This window comes from Arachis hypogaea, chromosome 14 (genome assembly GCF_003086295.3).
Source record: "Arachis hypogaea cultivar Tifrunner chromosome 14, arahy.Tifrunner.gnm2.J5K5, whole genome shotgun sequence".
Taxonomy (NCBI): domain Eukaryota; kingdom Viridiplantae; phylum Streptophyta; class Magnoliopsida; order Fabales; family Fabaceae; genus Arachis; species Arachis hypogaea.
The window spans coordinates 26,746,004-26,758,864 of NC_092049.1; the positions used below are offsets into that span (position 1 = coordinate 26,746,004).

A 12,861-nucleotide genomic window follows, 5' to 3' on the forward strand; every position below is an offset into this window, starting at 1 on the left:
TGTATTTTTAGAAGAGGGAGCAAGGCCTGTCCGTCAACCTCAAAGGTAGCTGAACCCCACCATTTTAGAGGTTGTCAAGAAGGAAGTGACCAGACTATTTGAAGCTGACATCATCTATCCAATCTCAGATAGTGAATGGGTCAGCCCAGTACAAGTGGTGCCCAAGAAGTCTGGAGTCACAACAGTGAAGAATGAGCACGGAGAACTCATAGCTACTAGAGTGCAGAACTCCTGGAGGGTATGCATTGATTATAGGCGTCTCAACCAGGCTACTCACAAGGATCACTACTCACTGCCCTTCATCCATCAAATGCTTGATCGCCTGTCAGGTAAATAACACTACTATTTTCTAGATGGTTACACTGGCTATTTTCAAATTCATATAGCTCCTGAAGATCAGGAGAAAACTACTTTTACATGTCCCTTTGGAACGTATGCATACAAGAGGATGCCTTTTGGCTTATGTAATGCACCGGCTATGTTCCAAAGATGCATGATGAGCATTTTCTCAAATCTTCTTGAGAACTGTATGGAAGTTTTCATGGATGAATTTAGTGTGTATGGTGATTCGTTTAACCTTTGCTTGGATAGTTTAGCTAGAGTATTAGACAGGTGTGTTAGTTCAAAACTTGTATTGAATTTTGAAAAATGTCATTTTATGGTAAAATAAGGTATTGTTCTAGGACATGTTGTTTCTAATACTGGTATTTCAGTTGATCCAGCAAAGGTAGATGTCATTTCTGGTTTACCTTACCCCTCCTCCGTGAGGGAAGTCCGTTCGTTTCTTGGTCATGCAGGTTTCTACCGGAGATTTATCAAGGACTTCAGTAAGGTAGCATTGCCTTTATCCCGATTGCTGCAGAAGGATGTTGAGTTTGAGCTGAGTGAGGATTGCATGGAAGCGTTTGATAAGCTGAAGATTGCCTTGACTCAAGCTCCGATAGTGAGAGGGCCAGACTGGAGCTAGCCATTTGAGATAATGTGTGACGCCTTCAACTATGCAGTAGGAGCGGCGCTGGCTCAGTGCGAAGGTAAGGACCCTTTTATAATTGCCTATGCTTCTAAGACCTTAGACGCTGCTCAGTCTAATTATACTACCACTAAAAAAGAGCTTCTGGCTATTATTTTTTCTCTGGATAAATTTCGAGCCTACTTACTTGGTAGTAAGGTGGTAGTATACTCAGACCATGCAACTCTAAAATATTTATTAGCTAAGAAAGAGTCCAAACCAAGGCTAATACGTTGGATATTGTTGCTGACAGAATTTGATTTAGAAATCAAAGATAGGAGTGGTTCCCAAAATTTAGTGGCGGACCAATTGAGTCACCTAGAGCACATTAAGAATGAATCTACTCCTATTAATGATGCTTTTCCATTTGATAGCTTGCACACAATATCTGAAGTAGTCCCTTGATACGCACATATAGCTAATTATCTGGTTAGTCGTACCTTCCTCCTAATTTTACTAAGCATCAAATGGACAAGCTTAAAAGCGAGTCCAAGTACTATATATGGGATGACCCGTATTTATGGAGATGTGGTGCTGACCAGATAATTAGAAGGTGTATGCCACAATCAGAATTTCAGTCCATTTTAGAGGCCTGCCACTCTTCTGAGAGTGGTGGACATTTTGGTTCTTAAAGAACAGCTAGAAAAATTTTAGAATATGGATTCTGGTGGCCCACACTATTAAAAATGCAACTGATTTCTGTGAATCTTGCTCCCCATGCCAGAGGCTTGGGAATATATCCAAGAGGGATGAGATGCCCCAACAACTTATGTTGTTCTGTGAAATTTTTTATGTTTGGGGTATTGACTTCATGGGTCCATTTTCAAACTCTAATAGTTTCTTATACGTATTGTTAGCTGTTGATTATATTTCCAAATGGGTGGAAGCAATTCCTACCCGTACTGATGATGCTAACCATGTTGTCTCCTTTGTTCGAAGTAATATTATCTGTCGCTTTGGATCACCTCGAGCAATCGTGAGTGATCAAGGCACTCACTTTTGTAATAGGAGATTAACAGGTCTACTGAAGAAACATGGCATTGTTCACAAGGTGGCGACAGCTTACCATCCCCAGACCAATGGGCAAGCCGAGGAGTCTAACAGAGAAATAAAGCATATCCTGGAGAAGGTCGTCAAGCCTCATAGAAAAGACTGGAGTACCAGGCTTGCAGATGCGCTTTGGGCTTATCGGACAGCGTACAAGACACCAATCGGAATGAGTCCCTTCCGCCTAGTCTATGGAAAGGCTTGTCACCTCCTAGTGGAGGTGGAACACAAAGCTTTCTGGGCTATAAGGGAATGCAACATGGGATTTGAGAAAGCCGGTGCTGAAAGGAAGCTGCAACTAGTAGAACTAGAGAACCTTCGACTCGAAGCATATGACAACTCCAGGCTATACAAAGAGAGGGTTAAGGTTGTGCATGACAAGAATATCAAGCGAAGAGAGTTCAGACCTGGGGAGTTAGTTCTCCTTTACAACTCAAGGTTGAGGCTCATGCCAGGCAAGTTGCGATCAAGGTGGGAAGGACCCTATAGAGTAGAGAAGGCAGAGCCATACGGAGTCTTCCACCTGAGTCATCCTTCAAGCTCCAAATTCATCAAAGTCAATGGCCACCACTTGAAGCTGTATCATGGTGAGAAAATGAAGAACAATAAAGAGCTGGAGATCTTCCTCTTGGAGGATCCACCAACAGAAGAAGACTGAGCTTGTGGACCGTCCAACTTAAGGACGTAAAAGAAAAGTGCTAGGTAGGAGACAACCCACCATGGTATGATCATCGCTTTTTATTCTTAGTTTTATTTTATTTTATTGTTATCAGTGTTCATTCATAATTTCTGCATCATCACCTGCATTCTGCATAAAAAAAACACGCATTCGACGCGCAAGCGTCTAGGACGCGCACGCGTCATACATGAATGCGAAATATATTGGATTGAACAGAGAGTTGCGCGGGAGTTAAGCAGGAAGCGTGCTTTGCGCACCATCAAGCCCACGCGTGCGTGTCACCTGAAGTTTCTGTCACTCACACATACGCGTCTAGGACGCGCACGCGTGCCTCAGGAAATCGGCGTAAATATGTTTTTGAACAGAAAGTTGTGATGGCCTAGTGCTGGCATCGTGCGAGAGGCACAAATCCACTCACGCGTATGCGTCCCTCTCGTTCTCAGAGCACCCACGCGTGCGCGTACTGTACGCGCACGCGTCATATGCAATTTTGGCCCCCAACACAGATTGAACAGAGAGTTGTGCGTGCGCGGGGCTGGTCTCACGCGACTGGCACGACCAAGGGCACGTGTACGCATGCCAGACGCTTACGCGTCTTTTTTATTTTTGCGTGACCCACGTGTACGCGTACAGTACGCGTGCGCGTCGCCTGCGCCGCCTCACTTAAACCAGTACGCCGCCCAGATTTCAGTTTTCTCCCTCCCAAATCCTAATTCTCTTTCATTCCTAATTCTTTCTTCTTCCTTCCTCCCCTCTTCTTACTTCTTATTCCCTACTTCTTTCTTCCTCCCTTTTTCCACCTTCTTCCTCAGGTTTCTTTTCTTCACCTCCTCTACTATTTCATTCTTCTTTCATTTATTACATTTAATTATTTTTCTTTCTTCTCATTTTTATATTAGGTTAGTTATTTATGGTTTCTTTTTTCATTCTTTTCTCATGCATTTTTATGTTGGTGTTGGAGCTTTATTTGGGTGTTATTTTATTATATTTGAGCTTGTGAATATTATGAGGAGTTATTTGACAATTGACATTTTATTATGGATCTCATATACACTTGGATTAATTATTTTTATTACTATTTTAACTTGAACACCAAATGTTTGTGAAAAAGCCAACATGGCATTTTGAATTCTTTTCTATTCTATTCTTACTACTTTAATGCCTCTTTTTCGCAACTCTTGCACTCCACATGTATTAAGTTTATCATTTACAATTTTCATCATACAAGTGCTCATTATTTTCTTCCATGTGATACTTATTGTTGAATTCGACGCTTGAGCTATGCTTCTCATGCCTCTTTCTTGCATGCCATAAACCCTCTTGCATCTAATTATTATGAATTGCCTTCTTGATATTAATTGATGTCTTACCTACATGTTGTAGCTACCATGTATTTAAGCTATTATCTTTTCTTTGGCATTCATTATCACTTGGAATTTCTTCCTTCCGGTTCTTGATTATCTATATTTAACATTCTTCCTCTTTCTTTCTTCCTTAGGATGGGTACCAAGAAAGGAAAAGAGAAGGCCACTGATAAGACACCGGCAAGGAAAGGCACTAAAAGAACCGTGGCTAAGGCACAACCCACTACAAGCATTAAGCCACCCATGAAGTGGGTGAAGCGGACAATCAAAGTTGATGAGGCAGAAAAGGCATTTTCTGATAGGGACTCTGCACGGTTCACTAACCGTTACCATGAGCAGATGTTCCTTATCATGGCTAAGAGAAACTACAATAATGAGCACCTACTCATTCTTCCAACACACTTTGTTGATTTTGTGGAGCCCCGCATCAAAAGGAGACAGTGGGGATTCTTGAGAAGGCAGCTACGGGAGGCCAATTTATCATGGGTAGTTGAATTCTACTCTAACTTCCACTCGCCTACCCTGCAGTCTGTTTATGTCCGTTAGAAGCAAGTACCTGTCTCCGAAGGAGAAATTTAGCGCGTATTGGATCTTCCACCTAGCTCAGAGGGATGGGACGCCTATCAAGAGGCCTCTCTCAAGCGCCAGACATACCAGTTTGACTGGAATAGCGTTCTTGGTGTCATAGCACAACCTGGCAGCACATGGATCTACGGACGACATCAGACTCGACCTAAGAGCATCTCAGCTCCTGCACTTACCTTGGAGGCTCACGTGTGGGCACAGATTATGTCCCACTATGTCTTTTCGAGCACTCACGAGTCCACCTTTACTGCAGACATGGCTTTTCTTATCTGGTGCATTCTTACAGAGCAGCCCATAAACTTACCCAGACACATCCGGCAGGCCATGGGACATGTACAGATTGCGGGCAACCTACCCTTTCCTGCATTGGTTTCAGATCTTGTCTCTGCAACATGAGTCTCCTATAGGGCTGGGGATACCAAGGCCATGATCCCAAGGGCTGATCAATATGTCCTAAATAGGAAGTATACCAAACCCCCAGTACCCTCTGCTAGCCGACATTCCGGCCCATCTTTAGACACTCCTCCTACTTCCACCCCGCCATCACCCATACCTCCTACACCATCCACTACTTAGATGTTCCTTCAGATCCTTCAGAGGTTAGACCGGCAAGACCGACAGATGGAGCGAATGGAGCACCGCAACAAGCACCGATATACCTATCTGAAGAAACTCATTGTTAGTACTCACCCACCTCCAGAAGCGAAGGATACCCCGGACTCCACTTCACCTGCCAGCACCGGGAGCCATGGCGAGCCCGACAGTGGAGGTGATGCTACCAGCCCCACCTTGCTCCTTAATGATGGCACGGAGGACCGTGCCAAGCCTTAAGTGTGGGGAGGTCAGTACCTGACTTCCGGAGGTAATCTCTCTCTTTCTTAACACCAATATGTTATTTTTCTTTTGTTAGATAGGATAGATTGCATGATAATAATTGCTTGCATGTATGTTCTACTTGGTTGAAATAATGAGTTTCTTTTCAAGACCCTATTTTAGAGCATTTCACTAATTCAAATTGAATCTTTGTGTTAAACTTGTTTGAAGATTGTAACTTGGAACATGGTTTATAGCTAAGAACACACAACCTGTGAGATTTTGAGCTTAATTATATGGTTACATTATTTAACCATGATTTTTATTCTTGTGTGTTTGCTTCTCTATCATTGCAATCTTTGCTTTGTTCCATTCTATATGTCCATTTGTTAGTGTATATTCATGCATACATATGATTGAGGCCATCAATTGTTATCAGCTCACTTATCCGAAATAGCCTACCATTCCATTTACTTTTGTTTGCCACTTTGAGCCTTCTTAACCCCTATTTGTTCTATATTTTACCACATCACTAGCCTTAAGCAGAAAAATAATTAATTACCCCAATTGAATCTTTGGTTAACTTGAGATAGAGATTGTGTGTCAATTAAGTATGGAAAATTGTGGGAACTTTGGTTGATGAGAAAGTGTATTGTTTTTATTGACAAAAATTGAGAATTTGGGTACTAATCATGTGAAATTATGAAAACCATATGTGTTGATTGACTATGCTTTCATATAAAAAATGAAAAAAAATATAATATAATATAATATAAATAAATAAATAGGGGACAAAATTACCCCAATGTTAAGTTTAATAAAAGATCAATGCATATGTGATGAAATAGAAGAAAACTTTGATACACGAGTAAGTGAAATATACAAAAGTGAGAGTATGGGTAGCTAGGCATGATTTTAGAATTATATAGAGTGTGTGTGTGTGTTAGGTGAGAACTTAGGTTAGTCACAGATTCAAATTATAGCTCACTTGGCCATACATATATCCTCACCCTTACCTTAGCCCCATTACAACCTTGGAAAGACCTCATGATGTTTGCATTTGTACATTAAATATTTGTTGATTGGTTAGATGAAGAACAAAGTTTTAGAAAGCATGACTAGAGAAGAAGTAGAGTGGATTGACCCTAGACACCTGAGAGATTAGAGTGCATATACACTTCCAGTGAGAGTTTAATGCTTGATTCTATGTTCCCTGCTTTCATGAGCTATCTTCCTACAAGTTTACTTGTCTTTTATTGTGTGATTTGAATTAGTGGAATCTGATTTTTGTTTGTCTTGGAGAACTTGTTCACTTTTAAGCAAGTAGGCAAAAACATCTTAACATATAGTTGCATTCATATACATAGGTTGCATTGCATGAGTCTTACTTTCCCCTATTCATTCTTTTAGTCTCCTTGAACTTAGCATGAGGACATGCTAATGTTTAAGTGTGGGGAGATTGATAAACCACTATTTTATGGTTTATCTTGTGCTAAATTGAGTGGTTTTTATCAATTCTTTGCATACTTATTCATACAATTTGCATGGTTTTACAAATCCTTTCCAATTTTGTTCTATGGTCGAAAAACTTGCTTCCTAAGCCTTTAAATTGTGTATTTTTAATTCCCCTTTTTACCATTCGATGCCATGATCCGTGCGTTAAGTGTTTTCAGGCTGTATAAGGTAGGAATGGCTTAAAGGATGGAGAGGAAGCTTGCAAAAATGGAAGGAACACAAGAAACAAAGGAGATGACCAGCGAGGATCGACGCGCACGCATGGCTCACGCGTGCGCGCGACTTGGAGTTTTTCAAAGCGACGCGTACGCGTAATTGACGCGTACGTGCAACATGCGCAGAAAACCCATACGCGTGACGTGCGCCACGTGCAGAAATTGCAGAAGACGCTGGGGGCAATTTTGGGCTGGTTTTGGACCCAGTTTTCGGCCCAGAAACACAGACTAGAGCCAGGGGACAAGTATAGACTCAAGATACATTCACATTCACTTAGTTTTAGTTTAGTTTTGAATCTTAAAGAGAGAGATACTAATTCCTCTAGGGTTCTTCAAATTCATAGTTTTTGAGTTTTATGCTTTTGGATTGGATATTGAGAAGAGTTACTACCTCTGTTTGAAGTCTTTGCCATTAAAGTTTGCTTTCTGATGAGCGGATAATTTATACGCTTTTTGGCATTATTTTTAGTATGTTTTTAGTAGGATCTAGTTACTTTTAGGGATGTTTTCATTAGTTTTTATGTTAAATTCACATTTCTGTACTTTACTATGAGTTTGTGTATTTTTTTGTGATTTCAGGTATTTTCTGGCTGAAATTGAGGGACTTGAGCAGAAATCAGATTCAGAGGTTGAAGAAGGACTGCTAATGCTGTTGGATTCTGACCTCCCTGCACTCAAAGTAGATTTTCTGGAGCTACAAAACTCGAAATGGCGCGATTCCAATTGCGTTGGAAAGTAGACATCCAGGGCTTTCCAGCAATGTATAATAGTCCATACTTTGGCCAAGTTTAGACAACGCAAACTGGCGTTCAACGCCAGCTTTCTGCCCAAATCTGGCGTCCAGTGCCAGAAAAGGATCCAAAACCAGAGTTGAACACCCAAACTGGCACAAATACTGGCGTTCAACTCCAAGAAGGACCTCTACACGTGCAACGCTCAAGCTCAGCCCAAGCACACACCAAGTGGGCCCCGGAAGTGGATTTATGCATCAATTACTTACTTCTGTAAACCCTAGTAGCTAGTTTATTATAAATAGGACATTTTACTATTGTATTAGACATCCTGAGTTTTATCTTCGGATCAGAGTAGTCTTCGTTACTCCGGTTCCCCACTAGGGCCGAGACCAATGAACTCCATCATCACTTATGTATTTTCAACGGTAGAGTTTCTACACTCCATAGATTAAGGTGTGGAGCTCTGCTGTTCCTCAAAGATTAATGCAAAGTACTACTGTTTTCTATTCAATTCAACTTATTCTGCTTCTAAGATATTCATTCGCTCTTCAACCTGAATGTGATGAACGTGACAATCATCATCATTCCCTATGAACGCGTGCCTGACAACTACTTCCGTTCTACCTTCGACTGAATGAGTATCTCTTAGATCTCTTAACCAGAATCTTCGTGGTATAAGCTAGGTTGATGGCGGCATTCAAGAGAATCCGGAAAGTCTAAACCTTGTCTGTGGTATTCCGAGTAGGATTCAATGATTGAATGACTGTGACGAGCTTCAAACTCGCGATTGCTGGGCGTAGTGATAGAACGCAAAAGGATAGTAAATCCTATTCCAGTATGATCGAGAATCGACAGATGAATAGCCGTGCCGTGACAGGGTGCGTTGAGCATGTTCACTGAGAGGATAGGATGTAAACCATTGACAAGGGTGATGCCTCCAGACGATTAGCCGTGCCGTGACAGGGCATTTGGATCATTTATCCGAGAGAAGACCGAAAGTAGCCATTGACAATGGTGATGCATTACATAAAGCCAGCCATGGAAAGGAGTAAGACTGATTGGATGAAGATAGCAGGAAAGCAGAGGTTCAGAGGAACGAAAGCATCTCTATTCGCTTCTCTGAAATTCTCACCAATGATTTATATAAGTATTTCTATCCTTATTTTATTAATTAATTTCGAAAACCCCATTACTATTTTATATCTACCTGACTGAGATTTACAAGGTGACCATAGCTTGCTTCATACCAACAATCTCCGTGGGATTCGACCCTTACTCACGCAAGGTATTACTTGGATGACCCAGTGCACTTGCTGGTTAGTTGTGCGAAGTTGTGAACCATGGTATTGGCATCATGTTTTTGGCGCCATTACCAGGGAAAGAAAGAGCGATGAATTTTACATAATTAAAGTGTAATCACAATTTCTGCGCACCAAGTTTTTGGCGCCGTTGCCGGGGATTGTTCGAGTTTGGACAACTGACGGTTCATCCTGTTGCTCAGATTAGGTAATTTTCTTTTTGTTTTATTTTCAAAAATTTTTCAAAAATCTTTCAAAATTTTTTTTCTTTGTTTTCAAAAAAAAATTTAATAAAAATGTTTTCAAAAATATAATTTTTCTTCAGAATTTTTAAGAATGAATTCTAGTGTTTCATGAAGCCTGGCTGGCTGTAAAGCCATGTCTAAATTCATTTAGACTGAGGCTTCCAATTTGTTATCAAGAGCAAGCTAGTTGGTGCTAATCCACCTACTACTGATTCATGATCTACCTACTACATGCTAAAGCTTGGCTGGCAATTAAGCCATACCTGACCCTTTGATTGGAGCTTTAGAGCATAAGATTCCTGGAATTCATATTACAAATTTTGGAATCCTTATTTTTCTTTTTTAAAATGATTTTCAAAAAAAATTAAAGGAAAATACAAAAAAAATTAGAAAATCATAAAAATCAAAAAATATTTTTGTGTTTCTTGTTTGAGTCTTGAGTCATGTTATAAGTTTGGTGTCAATTGCATGTGCATCTTGTATTTTTCGAAAATTCATGCATTCATAGTGTTCTTCATGATCTTCAAGTTGTTCTTGGTAAGTCTTCTTGTTTGATCTTTGCATTTGCATGTTTTGTATCTTTTCTTGTTTTTCATATGCATTCTTGAATTCTTAGTGCCTAAGCATTAAAGATTTCTAAGTTTGGTGTCTTGCATGTTTTCTTTGCATTAAAAATTTTTCAAAAATGTGTTCTTGATGTTCATCATGATCTTCATAGTGTTCTTGGTGCTCATCTTGACATTCATAGCATTCTTGCTTGCATTCATTGTTTTGATCCATAACTTTCATGCATTGCATCATTTTTCTTGTTTTTCTCTCTCATCATAAAAATTCAAAAAAAAAATATCTTTCCCTTTTTCTCTCATCAAATTCGAAAATTGAGTTGACTTCTTCAAAAAATTTTAAAAATCAAGTTGTTTCTTATGAGTCAAATCAAATTTTCAATTTGAAAATCTTATCTTTTTCAAAATCTTTTTCTAAAATCAAATCTTTTTTTTCAAATTTCTTAGTTATTTTCGAAAATTTTCAAAAATATTTTTCAAAAATCTTTTTCTTAATTTTACATCATATTTTCGAAAATAACAATAACAATTAATGTTTTGATTCAAAAATTTCAAGTTTGTTACTTGCTTGTTAAGAAAGATTCAAACTTTAAGTTCTAGAATCATATCTTGTGATTTCTTGTGAATCAAGTCATTAATTGTGATTTTAAAAATCAAATCTTTTTCAAAACTAATTTCTATCATATCTTTTCAAAAATATCTTCTTATCTTACTTTTTTCAAAAATTTGATTTCAAAATATCTTCTCTAACTTCCCAACTCCTTATCTTTTCAAAATTGATTTTTGTTTCAACTAACTAACTAACTTTTTGTTTGTTTCTTACCTTTTTCAAAACCACCTAACTAACTCTCTCTATTTTCGAAAATATCTTCCCCCTTTTTCAAAAATTTCTTTTTAATTAACTAATTATTTTATTTTGAATTTTCGAAAAAAAAACTACTAACCTTTTTCAAAAACTATTTTCAAAAATCACTAACTCTTTTTCAAAAATTATTTTCGAAAATTCCCTTTCTCTCTCATCTCCTTCTATTTATTTATTCATCTACTAACATCTCTCCCTCACCCACCAAAAATCTGAACCCTCTCTCTCTCTTTCTGAGTTCAGATTTTTCTCTTCTTCTTTTCTTCTACTAACAATAAGGAACCTCTTTACTGTGACATAGAGGATTTCTCTTCTTTTCTTTTTCTCTTCTCTTTCTTATGAGCAGGGACAGAGAAAAAGGCATTCTTGTTGAAGCTGATCCAGAACCTGAAAGGACTCTGAAGAGGAAACTAAGAGAAGCTAAATTACAATAATCCAGAGACAACTTGATTGAAAATTTTGAACAAGTAAAGGAGATGGCAGCCGAACCCAACAACAATGCAAGGAGAATGCTTGGTGACTTTACTGCACCAAATTCCAATTTACATGGAAGAAGCATCTCCATTTCTACCATTGGAGCAAACAATTTTGAGCTGAAACCTCAATTAGTTTCTCTGATGCAGCAGAACTGCAAGTTTCATGGACTTCCATCTGAAGATCCTTTTCAGTTCTTAACTGAATTCTTGCAGATCTGTGATACTGTTAAGACTAATGGAGTAGATCCTGAAGTCTACAGGCTCATGCTTTTTCCTTTTGCTGTAAGAGACAGAGCTAGAGTGTGGTTGGACTCTCAACCCAAAGATAGCCTGAACTCTTGGGATAAGCTGGTCACGGCTTTCTTAGCCAAGTTCTTTCCTCCTCAAAAGCTGAGCAAGCTTAGAGTGGATGTTCAAACCTTCAAACAAAAAGATGGTGAATCCCTCTATGAAGCTTGGAAAAGATACAAACAGTTGACCAAAAAGTGCCCTTCTGACATGCTTTCAGAATGGACCATCCTGGATATATTCTATGATGGTTTATCTGAGTTATCAAAGATGTCATTGGATACTTCTGTAGGTGGATCCATTCACCTAAAGAAAACGCCTGCAGAAGCTCAAGAACTCATTGACATGGTTGCAAATAACCAGTTCATGTACACTTCTGAAAGGAATCCTGTGAATAATGGGACGCCTATGAAGAAGGGAGTTCTTGAAATTGATACTCTGAATGCCATATTGGCTCAGAATAAAATATTGACTCAGCAAGTCAATATGATTTCTCAGAGTCTGAATGGAATGCAAGCTGCATCCAACAGTACTCAAGAGGCTTCTCCTAAAGAAGAAGCTTATGATCCTGAGAACCCTGCAATAGCAGAGGTAAATTACATGGGTGAACCTTATGGAAACACCTATAATCCATCATGGAGAAATCATCCAAATTTCTCATGGAAGGATCAAAAGCCTCAACAAGGCTTTAATAATGGTGGAAGAAACAGGTTTAGCAATAGCAAGCCTTTTCCATCATCCACTCAACAACAGACAGAGAATTCTGAGCAGAATCCATCTAGCTAAGCAAATCTAGTCTCTGATCTATCTAAGGCCACTGTGAGTTTCATGAATGAAACAAGGTCCTCCATTAGAAATTTGGAAGCACAAGTGGGCCAGCTGAGTAAGAAGATCACTAAAATCCCTCCCAGTACTCTCCCAAGCAATACAGAAGAAAATCCAAAGAGAGAGTGCAAGGCCATTGATATTACCAAAATGGCCGAACCCAAAGAGGGAGAGGAGGACGTGAATCCCAGTGAGGAAGACCTCCTGGGACATCCAGTGATCAATAAGGAGTTTCCCTCTGAGGAACCAAAGGAATCTGAGGCTCATCTAGAGACCATAAAGATTCCATTGAACCTCCTTATGCCCTTCATGAGCTCTAATGAGTATTCCTCTTCTGAAGAGA

The 12,861-nt window shown here is 39.3% G+C and overlaps 1 non-coding gene across 1 annotated transcript; it reads right to left on the reverse strand.

The window, feature by feature from the left end:
- Nucleotides 1-11,801: 11,801 nt before the first annotated feature.
- Nucleotides 11,802-11,909, reverse strand: LOC112745673 (small nucleolar RNA R71). The gene has a single exon (XR_003173589.1). It is a non-coding gene; the product is annotated as a small nucleolar RNA R71 (small nucleolar RNA).
- Nucleotides 11,910-12,861: the final 952 nt, after the last annotated feature.